The sequence below is a fragment of the Amblyraja radiata genome, chromosome 4 (assembly GCF_010909765.2).
Source record: "Amblyraja radiata isolate CabotCenter1 chromosome 4, sAmbRad1.1.pri, whole genome shotgun sequence".
Taxonomy (NCBI): domain Eukaryota; kingdom Metazoa; phylum Chordata; class Chondrichthyes; order Rajiformes; family Rajidae; genus Amblyraja; species Amblyraja radiata.
Genome location: NC_045959.1, coordinates 104512981 through 104530360, shown reverse-complemented (window position 1 = coordinate 104530360; position 17380 = coordinate 104512981).

The following is a 17380-nucleotide window of genomic DNA, read 5'->3' as shown; positions in this document are numbered from 1 at the left end:
TCCAGCAGCCACTGGTTGTCCTCCGGATGCACCGAGCCGCAACCTGGTCCATGCGGTCACCAGGGCGAATTCGGCACAGAGACTCACACGGCAACAGTGCAACGCTTCCGATGGCCCGGGACTCTTACACTGAGTCTGCTCCATGGCCAGAGCTGCAGTGAGCGACTCGCCAGCCCGGCAAACACTCCCTTGAAATCATCCAGTGAATTGACCTCCACTGCCTTCTCTGGCAGAGAATTCCACAGATTCACAACTCTCTGAGTGAAAAGGTTTTTCCTCATCTCAGTCCAGAATGGCTTACCCATTATTCTTAAACTATGATCCCTGGTTCTGGACTCCCGCAACATCGGGAAAAAATTTCCTGCATCTAGCCTACCCAATCCTTAAAGAATTTTATATGTTTCTATAAGATACCCTCTCATCCTTCTAAATTCCAGTGAATACTAGCACAGTCGATCCATTCTTTCGTCAGTCCCACCACCCCGGGAATTAACCTGGTGAACCTACATTGCACTCCCTCAATAGCAATAATGTCCTTCCTCAAATTAGGAAACCAAAATTGCACACAATAATCCAGGTGCGGTCTCACCAGGGCCCTGTACAACTGCAGTAGGACCTCCTTGTTCTTAAATTCAAATCCTCTCGCAGTGTAGGTTAACATGCCATTAGCTTTCTTCACTACCTGGTGTACCTGAATGCTTACTTTCAGTGACTGATGTACAAGCACACCCAGGTCTCGTTGCACCTACCCTTTTCCTAATATGACACCATTCGGATAATAATCTGCCTTTTTTGTTCTTGCTACCAAAGTGGATGACCTCACATTTATCCACATTATTGGGGATAGGGTAATGACATGGATAGAGAACTGGTTGGCAGACAGAAAGCAAAGTGTAAGAATTAATGGGTCCTTTTCAGAATGGCAGGCAGTGACTAGTGGGGCACATTATACTGCATCTGCCATGCATCTGACCACTCACCCAACCTATCCAAGTCACCCTGCAGCCTCAAAGCATCCTCATCGCAGCTCACACTGCCACCCAGCTTTGTGCCACCCGTAAACCCGGAGATGTCACATTTAATTCCTTCATCTAAATCGTTAATATATATTGTAAATAACGGGTCCCAGCGCACCACTAGTCACTGCCTGCCATTCTGAAAAGGACCCATTAATTCTTACACTTTGCTTCCTGTCTGCCAACCAGTTCTCTATCCATGTCATTACCCTATCCCCAATACCATGTGCTCTAATTTTGCACACTAATCTCTTGTGTGGGACCTTGTCAAAGGCTTTTTGAAAATCCAGATACACCACATCCACTGCCTCTCCCTTATCTATTCTACTTGTTACATCCTCAAAAAATTTCAGAAGATTAGTCAAGCATGATTTCCCCTTCATAAATCCATGTTGACTTTGACCAATCCTGTCACTGCTTTCCAAATGCACTGCTATAATATCTTTAACAGTCGACTCAAGCATCTTCCGCACTACCGATGTAAGACTAACTGGCCTATAATTCCCCGTTTTTTCTCTCCCTCTTTTCTTAAAAAGTGGGGTTACATTAGCTACCTTCCAGTCTACCGGAACTGATCCAGAGTCGAGAGAACGTTGATAAATGATCACCAATGCATCCACAATTTCCAGGGCCATCTCCTTGAGTACTCTGGGATGCAGACTATCAGGCCCTGGGGTGGCTGTGAAGGCCGTCAATGGATATTTTTAAGGTGGAGATTGATAGATTCTTTGGGGGTCAGGGGTTGTGGGGAGAAGGCAGGAAAATGGGGTTGAGAGGGAAAGGTAGTTCAGCCATGAATGAATGGCGGAGTACACTTGATGGGCCAAATGGCCTAATTCTGCTCATAGAACCTATGGACTTATGAGGCAATAAGTGGTGGGTGGGGTATCTAGGCCGGCGTGCGCAAGTCGGGCTGAGGGGCGAGTTTCCTTGCTGTACGACTCCATGACTACTGTCATGAGTGTTTTATTGTCTGTGCCGAAACAGAAGAATTAAATTCTTAGAAACAAGGATGCTGGTTTATGCACAAAGTGCTAGAGTGACTCAACGGCTCAGGCAGCATCTCTGGAGAAAAGGGATAGATGATGGTTCGGGTCGGAACCCTTCTTCAGTATTCCTGAAATTGATACTTGCCGCAGCACAACATATTATGTAAACATAGAGAATTTGAAGTAAACAGAGACACAGTATCGAAACAGGCCCTTCAGCTCACCAAGTCTATGCTAACCAATGATTATCTATAGATAGACACAAAATGCTGGAGTAACTCAGCGGGACGGCAGCATCTCTGGAGAGAAGGAATGGGTGACGTTTCAGGTCGAGACCCTTTTTCAGACTAAAGTACATTGGGTTTATGTTAACCCTATTCTAATCCTACACTCTTGGGGCAATTTACAAAAGCCAATTAAACTACAAAACTGCACATCTTTGGAGTATTGGAGATCTCGAGCACCCGGAGGAAAGCCACGTGATTACAGGGAGAACGTACAAACCCTGCACAGATAGCACCCGAGGTCAGGATTAAACCTGGGTCTCTGGCGTTGTGTGGATGAACAATAAAAATGTAGAAACAAGGAACTGCAGATGCTGATTAATACACAGAAGGGCACTAAGTGATGGCATCACTCAGCAGGTGAGGCAGGATCTCTGGATGACATGGTTAGGTGATGTTTCAGGTCGGGACCTTTCTTCAAATGAGGTCTAGACCCAAAATGGCACTTTAAACTTTAGAGATGCAGCGCGGAAACAGGCTCTTCGGCCCACCGAGTCAGCACCGACCAGCGATTCCCGTACACTTAAAGCTATCCTACACACTAGGGGATATTTACAATTTTTACCAAAGCCAAATTAACCTACAAACATGTACAGTATATCTTTGGAGTGGATGCAAACCGGAGCACCCAGGGAAAACCCACGCAGAAAACGTACGAACTCCGTACAGACAGCACCCGTAGTCAGGATCGAAACTGGGTCTGGTGCTGTAAAGCAGCAACTTTACCGCTGCCCCCATGCCGCCCAAAATGCCACAGTGTTCTCCGGAGATGCGACCTGACCTACTGAGTTATTCTTGCACTTTGTTGTATTTTGAACAAAAAGTAGTTCAGTAAATAAAAATCAGGCAATAATAGTGCAAAGACAAAAACAATGCCCCCAAGTCTATGTCGTGCAGAGCTTAGTTGGAGGTTGTCAAGTTTAATAGCCTGATCGTCGTTGGGTAGAAGCTGCTTCTGAAGCTAGACATTACAATTTTCAGGCTTCCATACCTGCTTCCCAATGGCATGAGGGAAATTAGTTTTATTTTTAAATCTATTAAAATTGGTTTTAGTTTTCGAGATACAGCATGGAAATAAAATACGATGGTAAAATCACTAAAGCCTACTGTATTTTCTGCTTTTCTCAAAGTTTAAATTTTCCCTTTCTCAGCTGCCCATGTCTTCTATTAGAAACAAATAACTGCAAATGCTGGTTAATACACAATAGGACACAAAGTGCTGGAATGACTCACCAGTCGGGTAGCATCTCTGGAGAACATGGGTAGGTGACGTTTCTGAAGAAAGGTCTCGACCCAAAACGTCATCTGTCCATGTACTCCCGAAATCGTGCCTGACCTGCCGAGTTACTCTAGCACATGTGTCCTTCCACATATTCTAGTGCCTGACATGAATGTTTTTGTTCAAGAGAAGTGGGCAACAGTGACGATGCCAGCATTTCTTGTCCATCCTTAATTACTCTTGAAATGTGGAGTCAATTAAGACTCAATCATATCTTGGATCTGGAGTTACATCAGATCAGATTCAGATTCAATTTTAATTGTCATTGTCAGTGTACAGTACAGAGACAACGAAATGCATCAGGAATACTGTTAAGTACATGAAAGCCACACTGGATAAGGATGACAAAAGTCCTTATATAGCTTAGACATACAGCATTGAAAAAGGCCCTTCAACACACCGAGTCCACACTGACCATTGTGCAAACTCCACACAGATAGTGGCCAAGGTCACGATCGAACCCGGGTCTCTGGCCCTGCGAGGCAGCAGCTCTACCAGCCGTGCCACTACGCTGTCCTTTTCTGTTTCCGATCATGATGTCTCATTTAAATGATCAATTCTGGTGAAATGTCATTAACATGAAACATGTAGGCCGTGTTTACTGGAAACAGCAGTGAAACTACCTGACCTACTGTGTTATTGCAGCACCTTGTGTCTTTTTTGGTAAACCAGCATCTGCTGTTCCATGTATCTACATGAAATTACACTGTAAACTATAATTCCACACTAACTCCATTTTAATCTTAGAGTTACACAGCACAGAAAGGCCCACTCGTCCATGGTGACCTAGTTGCTTTATCAAACAAGTCTCACTTGCCTGTGTCCATGTCCCTCCAAATCTTTCCTTTCTTTTAAATGTCACAATTGTACTGCCTCAACCACTTCCTCTGGCAGTTCAGTTTATATATGTACCACCCGCTGTATGGAAAAGTAGCGTTTCGGGTCACTTTTAAATCTTTCCCCTCTCACCTTAAATCTATGCTCTCTAGTTTTAAATTCCTATACCCCAGAAAAAAAGACTGTGGCTGTTCACTTTATCTGTGCACTTTATCTGAACCTCTGTAAGACTCTCCTGCAAATTTGACCTAATTTAATGCTGCAGTAGTAACATCTTTCCTGACTTGATCAAGCCAACTCGCTCAATGTGCAGAACATAACCACCAAAGTGTAATACGGAAACCAATAAATTTTAGAAATTAGCTTTTAGCAAAATGATTGTATTTAACCGTTACCCACCTGCAGGCAAGAATATTGTTCTGAGTACTGAAAATTTATTGTCATCATTTAATGGAATTGATTCGATTGGCTTCTTTTGTTATTTCACTGATGGGTTTCAGGAAGCCAGAGAAACTCAGGGATTTAGTATTTAAAATTAAATTGTTATCAGTATTTCTTCAATTGAGTCATTAGAATGGGTTAATTGGCAACACACAAGAGTGGCAAAATGTAGAAACAAGGAATTGCAGATGCTGGTTTACCAAGGAAATAAAAATTGCTGGAGTAACTCAGCTGGTCAGGCAACATTCCCAGAGAACATGAATAGGTGACGTTTTGAGTCAGTCTAAAGAAAGGTCCTGACCCAAAACATCAGCTATTCACGTTCTCCAGGGATGCTGCCTGACCCGCTGAGTTACTCCAGCATTTTGTGTCATTCCAGAACTGGTGCCACCCGCTGTCTAACCTACACTGGTGAAAAGTAGAAACTGGCTGGTGACAATCAGGAAACAACCCAATGCAGCAATTCGTTTGTTTGGCCTGGAGAGAATCAATGCTGGGATTTCCTTCAATTACTCCTCCCCAAAAGGAAATGAACTCAATTTCCTTCAATTACTCCTCCCCAATGAACTCCCCAAAACAATTTGGATTCCATCCATTTGACTGTTAAAAACTAAGGAGTCTTCCAAAAAAAACTTAACTGCCTGGAAATCTTTTCTCTTGGATGGTAATTAATCTCTGGAATTATTTTCCCTAGAGAATGATGGAGGCCAGATCATTGGATATATTGAAAGTGGATTAGGTTTAGGTTTATTATTGCAATGTGTACCGAGGTACAGTGAAAGGTTTTGCTTTATAACCATATAACAATTACAGCACGGAAACAGGCCATCTCGGCCCTTCTAGTCCGTGCCGAACACTTACTCTCATCTAGTCCCATCTACCTGCACTCAGACCATAACCCTCCATTCCTTTCCCGTCCATATACCTATCCAATTTATTTTTAAATGATAAAATCAAACCTGCCTCCACCACTTTCACTGGAAGCTCATTCCACACAGCTACCACTCTCTGAGTAAAGAAGTTCTCCCTCATGTTGTCCCTAAATTCTCATATCATGTCCTCTTGTTTGAATCTTCCCTACTTTCAATGGAAAAAGCTTATCCATGTCAACTCTGTCTATCCCTCTCATAATTTTAAAGACCTCTATCAAGTCCCCCCTTAACCTTCTGCGCTACAAAGAATAAAGACTATCTTGTTCAACCTTTCTCTGTAACTTAGGTGCTGAAACCCAGGCAACATTCTAGTAAATCTCCTCTGTACTCTCTCTATTTTGTTGACATCTTTCCTATAATTTGGCGACCAGAATTGTACATCATATTCCAGAACTGGCCTCACCAATGCCCTGTACAATTTTAACATTACATCCCAATTTCTATACTCAATGCTCTGATTTATAAAGGCCAGCACACCAAAAGCTTTCTTTACCACCCTATCTACACGAGATTCCACCTTCAGGGAACTATGCACAGTTATTCCTAGGTCCCTATGTTCTACTGCATTCCTCAATTTGCTACCATTTACCATGTACGTCCTATTTTGATTTGTCCTACCAAGATGTAGCACCTCACACTTATCAGCATTAAACTCCATCTGCCATCTTTCAGCCCACTCTTCCAAATGGCCCAAATCTCTCTGCAGACTTTGACAATCTACTTCATTATCCACAACACCACCTATCTTAGTATAATCTGCATACTTACTAATCCAATTTACCACACCATCATCCAGACCATTGATGTATATAACAAACAACAGTGGACCCAACACAGATCCCTGAGGCACCCCACTAGTCACCGGCCTCCAACCTGACAAACAGTTATCCACCATTACTCTCTGGTATCTCCCATTCAGCCACTGTTGAATCTATCTTTCTACTCCACTATTAACACCCAACAATTGAACCTTCTTAACCAACCTTCCATGTGGAACCTTGTCAAAGGCCTTACTGAAGTCCATATAGACAACATCCACCACTTTACCCTCATCAATTTCCCTTGTAACCTTTGCATGCTTTCCAAATGGATCAGATATACTACATATCTGATTAATTTGGATCAGATCAGATACTGTATACAATCAAATCATACTCAAGTACAATGGATAGATAAATATTTGAAAGTTTATGGAATTGAGGATTGCGGGGAACTGGCATGGAAGGGGAATGGAGGCCAATGTAGATCTATGATCATGATCATATTGAATGGCAAGGTAGGCTTGAGAGGCCTACCCCAGCTCCTATTTTGTTGTGTTCATATGATGTTTCCAAGAAACATGCAGGCAGCAACATTAAGCCTTGTCAATTAAGAGTGAATGTACAAATGCTTCTCAAATATCACTGTTTTGGAGGTTTAATCCTCAAATTTTAAATGATCCACAAGGGGGTATATATTTAAAACAACAGATGGAACTTTTTTTCGAGACCAGTGACACCCCAGATATTTCACCCGCGTTACTATGGGAATCTTTCAAAGCAATTATTAGAGGATCTATAATTTCATATCAAGCATTTCAAAAGAAAAAGAAAAAGAATGAACAAAGGCAGTTAGAAGAACAAATTAGACAATTGGATCTAGATAACGCTAAAGACCCAACTATAGATAAACACAATAAAATAACAATATTGAAATTTAAATAAAATAAAATATTATCAGCAAAAGTTATAAGATTATTTCAAATTACAAAACAGGAAAATTTTGAATTTGGGGATAAACTGCACAAACTTTTGGCACGCCAATTGAAAAAATGGGAAAAAGAACACACGATTTTAAAGATTAAATTAGATAAAGGTGAATTGTTAACACTACCTAATGATATTAATAAAAGATTAGCTCAATTTTATCAGAATTTATATACATCTAAAACGTTAGCAGACAATACTAAAGTTACAGAGTTCCTGGATAAATGTAATCTCCCGAAACTTAACTTGAGTGAACAAGAGGAACTAGGAGCACAAATTTCAATTAAGGAAATAGAAGAAACAATAAACTCATTAAAGAATGGAAAAACATCAGGACCAGACGGATTCAGTAATGAATTTTATAAAAGTTTTTATGAGATAATTACACCACGTTTACACAAAATGTACACATATGTTTTTAAAGAACAAATATTACCAGAAACATTAGCGGAATCAATGATTACACTTATACTTAAAAAAGATAAAGATATAGAAGAACCTGGTTCATATAGAGCCATTGCATTGTTAAATACAGATCAAAAAATACTAGCAAAAACATTAGCTAGAAGACTAAGTAGATATGTTAGTAAATTAATAAATGCGGATCAAACGGGGTTTATACCCAAGAGATACTCATGCAATAATCTGAGACATCTGTTTAATGCATTCATATAAAACTGAAGAACAAGACTTATCAATTATTTCATTGGACGCAGAAAAAGCATTCGATCAAGTGGAATGGTACTACCTTGTTAAAGTATTGCAAAAAATTTTTTAAAAATCCCCAACACCAACAATAAATATGTGGATTTCAAATATGTCTGAAATGCTACACCTGGAAGATATGAGATTCCTTCTAGCAGGCAAACCAGACCATTTCCAAAAGATTTGGTCTCCATTTATCGACTTACTACAAGTATAAGGTGCAACAGAATTCTGAAAATAAATGGTTTCAGGACCTGGTAAAAATACGAAGTTGGTATATCCCTTTTATCTCTTTTTTTACTTTTAATATATCTTCTGTTTTCTTTCTCGCTTTTTCTTTTTCTATGGCTTGTTTCTTAACTCTTTTTTTCGAATTTTTCGTTTCTAAAGGTCTTTTTTGATCACTCTTTCACACACTGACTATCCTATTTAACTCTCTTTGCTTTTCTTCTTTTTAAAGTTTAAAATATGAAGTGGTACAGGAAATGTATTATGTTATTTTTGGCTTATATTACTGTAATGTACACTACTTCTAATAAATAAAATTAATTTTTTTTTAATAATAAATATAAAATCACTGTTCTCAGAAATCAATGTACATTCTTAATGACAAGAAACTGATAGTCTAACCAAAGGACCCGCCGTAGACCATTGCACATTGTGGGGACAAATAAGTCAGTTTGCATTGCTCTTAAGATTTTTCTCGCTCTTACCACTGAACTTCACCGGCAACATGTTTCCTGGTAGATTGAAGCTAACATATTGGATGAATGATAATTAGTTGACCTGTAGACACAAGAAATTGTAGATGCTGGAATGTTGCACAAAATACTAAGTGCTGGAGGAAAGACACAAAGTGCTAGAGTAACGCAACAGTAGAAAACATTGCTGGAGAAACTCAGCGGGTGAGGCAGCATCTATGGAGCGAAGGAATAGGTGACATTTCGGGTCGAGACCCTTCTTCAGACTGATGTGGGGGGGAGGGGGCGGGAAGAAGAAAGGAAGATGCGGAGACAGTAGGCTGTGGGAGTGCTGGGAAGGGGAGGGTATGGAGGGAGAAAGCAAGGACTACCTGAAATTGGAGAAGTCAATGTTCATACCGCTGGGATGTAAACTACCCAAGCAAAATATGAGGTGCTGCTCCTCCAATTTGCGGTGGGACTCACTCTGGCCATGGAGGAGGCCCAGGACAGAAAGGTCGGATTCAGAATGGGAGGGGGAGTTGAAGTGCTGAGCCACCGGGAGATCAGGTTGGTTAATGCGAACTGAGCGGAGGTGTTGGGCGAAGCGATATAGAGCAGTTGCCACCTATAACAGCGGATGCAATAGATGAGGTTGGAGGAGGTGCAGGTGAACCTCTGCCTCACCTGGAAAGACTGCTCCCAATTGGATGGATTCGAGGGGGGAGGTAAAGCGACAAGTGTAGCATTTCCTGCAGTTGCAAGCAAAAGTACCAGGGGAGAGGGTGGTTTGGGTGGGAAGGGATGAATTGACCAGGGAGTTACGGAGGGAGCGGTCTCTGCAGTAAGCCGAAAGGGGAGGAGATGGGAAGATGTGGCCAGTGGTGAGATCCCGTTGGAGGTGGCAAAAATGTTGGAGGATTATCTGTCGTATGTGACGGCTGGTAGGGTGGAAGGTGAGGACAAGTGGGACTCTGTCCTTGTTACGAGTGGGGGGATGGGGAGTGAGAGCGGAGCTACGGGATATAGAGGAGACCCTGGTGAGAGCCTCATCTATAGTCGAAGAGGGGAACCCCCGTTCCCTAAAGAATGAGGACATCTCCGATGCCCTGGTTTGGAACACCTCATCCTGCGGCGTAGACGGAGGAATTGGGAGTAGTGGATGTAGTCCTTACAGGAAGCAGGGTGGGAAGAAGTGAGTCCAGATAGCCATGGGAGTCAGTGGGTTTATAGTGGATGTCGGTCAGTAGTCTGTTACCTGCGATGGAGATAGTGAGGTCTAGAAACGGTAGGAAGATGTCGGAAATGGTCCAGGTGAATTTGAGTGCCGGATGGAAGTTAGTGGTGAAATGGATGAAGTCAGTGAGTTCTGCATGGATGCAGGAGGTGGCACCAATGCAGTCGTCAATGTAGTGGAGGTAGAGTTCGGGGATAGGGCCAAGGTACGCCTCGAACAAGGATTGTTCGACGTACCCTACAAAGAGGCAGGCATAGCTGGGGCCCATGCGCGTGCCCATAGCTACGCCTTGTGTTTGGAGGAAATGGGTGGAGTCAAAGGAAAATTTGTTGAGGCAAGATAGGAGACAGAGTAACTCTACGGGTCAGGCCACATCTCTGGAGAACATGGATAGACGAGGTTTCGGGGTTGGGAACCTCGGACTGTTAGGAGTAGGGGGAGAAAAGTGAGGAAAAAAGAGGTGTGGCAGACCTGGCAAGTGATAGGTGGATACAGGAGAGTGGGGATTGATTAGCAGATGGGTGGAGTAAATGACAAAGTTCAGAGCTAAAAATTCTTGATTAGAACGGGTGTCAAGGGTTATGGGGAGATGGCAGGAAAATGGGATTAGGAGGCAGAGATCATCCATGCTTGAATGGTGGAGTGCACTTGATGGGCCGAGTGGCCTAATTCTACTCCTATAGCTTGTGAGACAAAATGGTGTCAAATAAGGAGAGGAAAGAAGGATGATGTGGATGGAAGGGCATAAAGGGAGGGGAAAAAGGGGGATAAAAGGGAAATGGACTGGGGATGTGAGGCGGGTTTACTATAGCTTCTGATCCTTGTATTCTGGAAAAGATTGAGGAACGAGTGTGAAGTGGAATGTGAGGAGGAGAATTAGATGAGACCACATGTCATCTTTTATAGTCTCAGCAATGCCACCGGTCATGGGCTCTGGAACAATCTTTCCAAAAATTATCAAAATCACCAAGGTATGTATATTACAGCTCAATGACCCTGCTTCTGGAGGAGAGGTGACATGGGTTAACTGGAGAAACAGCACCTCACATTCTGCTTGGGCATTTTACAACCAACAATATGAACGGTGAATTCTCCAACTTCAATACACCCTTACCTCCGCTTTCAGGCCCTTCAACACTACACAGCACTTACATCAGCAACTATGATCTCCTGGGGTTAAGAGGGAAAGATAGATCAGCCATGATTAAATGGCGAAGTAGACTTAATGGACCGAACGGCTTAATTCTGCTCCTATCACTTATGAACTTCTAAACCTATTCTGTTCCTATCACTTATGAACTTCTAAACTTATAATGACTGTTTATTTGGTTGTACAGGTATATGATGCACTAATAAATATGTTGTTATCCAAAAACATGCTTGAACCTTTGCTTTAGCTTTGTCAAAAGTGCTCACTCCCTGCTTCCTGAACATGTGCCTGGAAGGCTTTTTGACCCATCTGATAATATAATAATATATTATATATATATTATTAGTGTTTACTATAGCACCAATCAAATGTACTTCCAATTTCACCCTGAAGAGGGCACTTTTGTACAAATGAAAATTATTGTTCCAAGGTGATAAGGAACATCTTTCAATGATAAACAAGTGCGAGCCTATGTACATGTTATTCTCCCATGTGTAATTTGAATACAGGCATTAATAGGTTAATGCACAGTTAAATTAATGGACAAAATATGAAGACATGTTATATGTTGATCTTCCTAAAAGTTATTTTTAATAGGCATGAACTAAAATCTTGCATTTGTTATCTGTGGTTACCCCATGCCAGAATGTGGAGTCCTAAATATCGAAGGCTCCAGCAATGAGATTTGAGTAATGGCAGGGTTCTCAAAGGGACAATGAGGGACTCCCACTGTTGAAATGTCCTTGAAAGTCTTCCATAGTTGACGAAGCCTACCTCCCAGCTTTGTTGATTCTCAGAGTTGTGAGGGTTTTTGAATGCATCTGAAATGTATTCATTTTTTTTCTGAATAAGGCCAGCAATGTATCTGCCATCACTAATTGCCCTTGAGAAGAGCCTTCCTGAGGTTCTGAGGTACTGGTGAAGTGTATAGGAAGTTCCAGGATCTATATCCAGAAACAATGAGCCAAAAATGAAATGTTACCAAGTCGTTGTTTGACCTGATCGGGAATACGTAAGTACTATCGTTCCTGTGGGCCTTTTGCTTTAGCCCTCCTTGGTTGTAGAAATCACTGGTTTAGGAGGGGCTGTTGGTGATTTTTGTTTAGATGCCAAATAATGCAGCTGCAGTGTGCCATTGGTAGAGGCAATAAGTATTTAAGATGGTGGATGAGGTGCCAATCAAAGTTTATCTTGGATGTAGTCAACCCGCTTGAGTATTATTGGAGAGGCATTCATTCAGGCAACTGAAGAGTATTCTGTCACAGATTTTGACTTTAGCTCATGGATGGTACAATGGCTTTGGGCTGTCAGTTGGTGAATAATTTATCACAGGATACCCAGCCTCTGATCTGCTGTGGTAGCCACGGTATTTATGTGGCTCATCCAACTGAGATTCTGTCAATGGTGTCCAACATGATGATAATGGTCAGGAAATTGACAACGATTAAGCTAAGTGGTGAGGGTCTGGCTTATGTGTCCACTTATCAGCTCATCCTAGAATGTTTCCAGATTTTGCTTTGTGCATGCATGGACTCAGTCAATGAGAAATGTAGAAGACCAGGAATGATAGATTTTTGGATATTAAAGGAGTCAAGGAATAAGGGGTTTAGACAAGAGAATGCAGCTGATTTTTCTTAAAGCAGCCATGATTTTGCTGAACTGTAGGCAGGTGTGAGGGGTTGAGTACATTATAGACAATAGACAATAGGTGCAGGAGTGGGCCATTCGACCCTTCGAGCCAGCACCGCCATTCAATGTGTACCCCATTCAATGTGTACAATCAGTACCCCGTTCCTGCTTTCTTCCCATATCCCCTAACTCCGCTATCTTTAAGAGCACTATCTAGCTCTCTCTTGAAAGTATCCAGAGAACCGGCCTCTGAGGCAAAGAATTCCACAGACTCACAACTCTCTGTGTGAAAAAGTGTTTCCTCATCTCCGTTCTACTTCTGCATCCTTTTGTTCACCCATAAAATCGATGATCTCCACCAGCTAAGAGGACAAGAACAAAACGTGAATGAGAACACCATTATCTGCAACCTATTCCCCCCCCCCCACCCCCACCCCCAAATTATGCAATATCACACCAGTACCATTCGCTCTTGCCAGAGCAATTATCCTTGTTCTCTCTGGCATGTTGAGTATGTCTCACTGTTCTGCAATTAATGCAGGTCTTTCCAACTTATGAACATCCGATTTAGGAACAGCCCAAACCAACGAATGAACGATTGCGACTGAGGGGATGGGTGTACCGGCTGCTGCGAGGTTGCAGGCATCTTCTGCCGCATCAGAACTCAGTTTGCTACTGCATTTATGATTTACGAACTGTTCTGTTTACTAATTATTCTCAGCACTGGAAACCTGTCATAAACTGGGGAGTACCTGCAAGACACGCACACACACCTACACACACTCTTTCCATCGGTGCTGCTGAGTGTTTCCAGCATTTTCTGTTTACATTTTGCATTGCTAGCATATACAGGGTTTTTTTTTGATTGTCATCAATTACACAAACCTGTTCATTTCATTCCTGAAAGAACTCTAAAAAACTAATAATGCATGACATATTTAATCAGTTAGTACAAGAATTAGCTTATTAACACAAATATTTCTAAGTCTCAATTAATTTTGTGCTGAATTATTTTCAATGAAAATTTCCACTGGGCCAAAGACATGCTATGCGGTCCATCAGTTGTACATGCATTTCTCTCCCGTATTTATTTTTTCCATGTGTGTCATTTACAATATTCCAGACTCTGGTGTTACTTTCATATGGATTTTTAAAATCCAATCACATTGCTCTCTCTTCTTTTACTATGACATGAAAAATCACCTGGAAGGCGTTCAATATTTCTCCCAGTGCTTGCTCACCTCAAGATCATCATTCCTATTCACTCATGTTTGTTTTCTTCAGGTGTTCTTTTACTTTTCCTTATTTCTTTTCAGTTCTCCCCATCACTCTCTGTATTCATCTTGATTTCTACTCTAATAATAACAAGATATTTAACATGAGCCTTCTAAATACATTTCAAGAGGTATTGCTTCCACTTCAGGCAAAACTAGAACATAGGACATGGAAAAGTATAGTACAGGAAGAGGTCCTTCCGCCCATGATGCCTATGTCAAACACGATACCAAGATAAACTAATCTAATCTGGCTGTATGTGATCTATATCCTTCCATTCCTTGATTATTAAAAACAATAATTTGCTTTCAAACATATTTCTTGATATTTGTAAAAGTAGTAATTTGACATAGTCCAACAAATAGACTTAAAATATGTTTATCACAAAGTGATCTACATTCCACTATTTCCTGCCTATTCCTATTGTCTTGGTGTTGTATTGTGCACCATCATCACCCCTGGTGGGGGGATCGCCGTGTGGGGACCGCAGTGAGGGACAATGGGAGAACAAAAGCGGACCTGGTGGAGAGAGGGGACTAGTTTTAGAATCTTCTACCCAGCCTGCATTTGTTTGTATATTTGTTCATTTGTTCGTTCCGGAAAAGGGTCTGTGCACATGGCAGCCAGCCAACAGTCGCTTGTCTTTTTCTCTTTGTTTTCACTTTTCATTTCAAGTTTTCGTATACCTTGTTGTGTGTTGTGACTGTTGTTAAACCAATTGCCCTCCGGGGATGAATAAAGTTTTATCGTATCGCATCGTATCGTAGTGCATTACAGCCCCATTACACTCTGTGTACAAAATCTCTCCAGTTTCTCTCCTTTAAACACCCCCCTCCCCCTAACTTTAAAACTATGCCCTCAAGTATTTGACCTTTTCACCTGGGAAACAAAGATTCTGACTTGATTTTGAAAAAGATAATAGAATTTGCATTCAAGTAATTAAAATAGTGATGGTTTATTTCATATGTACATGATACTGATGAGGCCACACCAAGATAGATTTGGTCTTATTTAATGAGAAATATATTTGCATTAGAAGCAGTTCTAAGAAGCTTTGTTGGATCAACTCCAGGACACTGGGGGTCATTTAATGAGAATAGGTTGTGTCTATACTGAGTAATTTAATAGAATGGGAGTTAATCTTATTGAACACGTAAGGTAAGGGGTATTGAAAGGCTAGATGCTGAGCATTTCCCCTCATTGGGGTATCTAGGAAGCATGTGCTGCCTCTGGAGAGGGTCCAGAGGAGGTATACAAGAATGATTCTAGGAATGAGTGGGTTAACATATGATGAGCGTTTGACAGCACTAGGCCTCTACTCACTGGAGTTTAGAAGGTTGAGGGGGACCACATTGAAACTTACAGAATAATGAAAGGCATAGATAGAGTGGATGTGGAAAGGATGTTTCCACTGGTGGAAGAGTCTAGGGCCAGATGTCATAGCCTCAGAATTAAAGGGCGCTCTTTTAGAAGGGAGGTGAGGAGGAACTTCTTTAGTCAGAGGGTAGTTAATCTGTGGAGCTCATTGTCACACAGAGCTGTGAGGGCCAAGTCAGTGGATATTTTTAAGGCAGAGATAGACAAATTCTTGATTAGAACGGGTGTCAAGAGTTATGGGGAGAAGGCAGGAAATTGGATTAGGAGGCTGAGATCAGCCATGATTGAGACTCGATGGGCCGAGTGGCCTAATTCTACTCATATAACTTGTGAAACCAGGATCTAGTGGTTAAAGAGATAGATGGGGTACATACTCAACAAATCCTCTCATTGGAAATAAGGACATCCAAAACATGAGGCCGCTGAATATTTTCACAAGGTTCTGCCATTTTTTTCAACAGCTTTTACCATTTAAAAAATCCCCAAAATGTTGTGAAAGATTGCAGAACATCAAGCCTAGGCATTCATATTAAGCACAAATTGAATTCCTGTTACAATAGTTTAAGAAAGACCTAATAAACAGTTATCAACGCTCAAATCAAAATTAGTTCCTTTTTCATATTTTGTTCAGGTTCCATTTCCTTATCTTCATATTGGCTTTATGTTCAACTGATTTTCTAGGGTACATATACTGACAGGCAAATTTCTAAACACAAGCAATGAGGGTTGAATGAGGCCATATGTTCCCTTGGCCTGCTCCAACGTTCACTGAGATCATGCATAATCTGTTGTTGGCCTTATCTCCACTTTCCTGCCTACTGCCGAAAAAGCTTTCTAACTCAGGATATTCAGTATATTCAACAATTCTGTCATAGATTTCTCAGGAGAGAGAATGCCAAAGATTCACTACCTTCTAAGAAGAAAATTCTCCTCGTCTCTCCCTGAAGGGGCAGATTATCCTAGTTCTAGATACCTTCTAAACTCCAGTGAGTAGAGGCCTAGTGCTGTTAGACACTCATCATATGCTGAACCACTCATTCCTGGAATCATTCTTGTAAACCTCCTCTGGACCCTCTCCAGAGGCAGCACATGCTTCCTAGATACCCTCAATGAGGGGAAACATGCTCAGCATCTAGCCTTTCAATACCCCTTACCTTAACCTATTCAAATTTGCTTACAGTACTCCAAATGCGGCCAGACCAACGCCTTATAGAACCTCAGCATTACATCTCTGTTTTTGTATTCCAGTCTGCTTGATATATGCTAGCATTGAATTTGCCTTCCTTACTACCAATTCAGCTTGCAAATTAACTTTTTGGGAGTCCTGCACCAGCACTCCCAAGTTCCTTTGCACCTTCGATTTCTGGATTCTCCCACCATTTAAAAAATAATCTACACCTTTATTCTTATTACGAAAATGCATGACTCTGCAGTTTGCTATGCTGAATTTAATCTGCCACTTTACTGCCCACTCTCCTAACCTGTCCAAGTCCTCCTGCAGAGTCCTTACTTCATCTATACTGCCTACCCCTCCATCTACCTTAGCATAGTCTGCAAATTTGGCCACAAAACCTTAAATCCCTTTAATTAATATACAACGTGAAGTAAAGCAGCCCCAGCACCGACCCTTGCGGAACTCCACTAGTCACTGGTTTGTGATGTTTCATCGCATGAGAATAGTAACTACCACCAAATTGATTTTAAAGATTGAAATATGTTGAAATGAAAAACTGGGAATCATCACTCAGAAAATATTCCATGGAAAGAATTGGAATGATTCCATTTGCTAAGACTTGGCAATGTG